The sequence below is a fragment of the Staurois parvus genome, unplaced genomic scaffold (assembly GCF_062004578.1).
Source record: "Staurois parvus isolate SC_StPar_1 unplaced genomic scaffold, SC_StPar_1.0 ptg000543l, whole genome shotgun sequence".
Taxonomy (NCBI): domain Eukaryota; kingdom Metazoa; phylum Chordata; class Amphibia; order Anura; family Ranidae; genus Staurois; species Staurois parvus.
The window spans coordinates 2,485,567-2,487,183 of record NW_028318339.1 but is presented as its reverse complement, the minus strand read 5'-3'; the positions used below and the strand labels follow the sequence as shown (position 1 = coordinate 2,487,183).

General features: G+C 38.3%; 1 pseudogene; it reads left to right on the top strand.

Annotated features, from left to right (window-relative positions):
• The first annotated feature begins 472 nt into the window (after window positions 1-472).
• LOC149451367 (death-associated protein kinase 3 pseudogene) lies at window positions 473-1,205 on the top strand (annotated as a pseudogene).
• Window positions 1,206-1,617: the final 412 nt, after the last annotated feature.

The window sequence follows — 1,617 nt, the reverse complement described above, 5'->3', positions numbered from 1 at the left end:
ACACTTTACATATAACTATTATGTTAATGAAAATGACCACAAGAGGTCACTAAATGCTCAGCTGTAATAACAGAAAGCACTTGAACAAAGCAGCTAAAAGTCCTGCGCCAAGGCCTTCAAACACCTAACTAGAAAATGAGCTAGTTCTGAAAGGGAGACTGCGGTGGATGGGCATTTGCCAAGCAAATTAGCAATACAGTTAGTCACAAATCAGGCTGTCCCTCGTTTACCAAAGTCAGGTTTTTGTGTTTTAACTAAAAAAGTAACAAAACATTACATATATAAAATTAATATTAGTTTTTATAACAAATATACACAACAGGGAAAAATGTGATGACTGGTCCTCCAACTTGAATTAAAACAGAATCTTTAAAAGCATGTAGAATTGTACGGAGACCGGAAATACTGAACAAATACAGGTGCTAGAAGGGTGTCATATGTGTGAGTTCAGGAGTCTGTCCATCCAGGCACCATGATTGGATTCCAACAGCAGAATGTGGAGGACTTCTATAAGATGGGAGAAGAGCTTGGAAGTGGCCAATTTCCTATTGTACAGAACTGTCAGGAATGTGCAGGAATAGAATATGCTGCCAAGTTTAAGAAGCGTAATTTGTCATCCAGCCAGCACGGTGAGAGTCAGGAGGAGATTGAGAGAGTTGGACAAGTTAAAAGAAATTCAACATCCAAACATCATCACACTACATGATGTGTTTGAGAATCATACTGATGTGGTCTTGATATTGGAATTCATATCAGGGAGAGAGCTCTTTGATGTCTTAGCGCAAAAAAAAAGCTTGAGTGAGGAAGAAGCCACCATGATTTTAAAACAAATCTTTGATGGGGTCCACTACTTGCATCACAAGAGCATTACCCATTGTGACCTCAGGCCTGGAAACATTATGTTGCTGGATGAGAGCAGCCCAGACCCTTGAATTAAACTCATAGATATTGGAATTGCACATGAAATTCAAGCGGGAACTAAATTCAAAAATATATTTGGAATACCAGAATTTGTTGCTCTTGAGATAGTAAATTATGAACCTCTCGGTCTAGAGGCAGATATGTGGAGCATTGACATTATTACTTACATCCTCTGGAGTGGAGCATCTCCCTTCTTACAAATCAGGAAACAGGGGACATTATTTAAGCAAATTTCCTCCCGTGTCTGTAATCCTGGGCAGCCAGCTGCAACAGTTTTTCTGTGATAGATTTATCACTGAAAATTAGACAGATTTTCACTGTAAAGAAAGCATAACTAAGAAGTGGTCAATGTCAGGAATCATTCTGTCACAGAGCTGCCTTAGAGTAGTTGAGAGAGGAACTTATGAATCAGGCTGTAACTAGTAGTAATTTTGTCACACAAGCTGACTCACCATTTAGAATTTTTGCTTTTTAACAGAATTGATAAATGTGATCACAGTGATAGATTTTTTTCTTTTTCATGAAGGGTCTGAATCAGAAAGCAATAGATCATTATAGTAATGATCTATTGCTTCAGGGAGATGGACAGATTTGAAATAGCTTCGTCCCCACTTTCCTACTCAGAGGAAGTAATGTGACGTCACACAAGACGTCACATCTCTTGTAATGTAGACACAATGTAGAAGCATTGTTTTA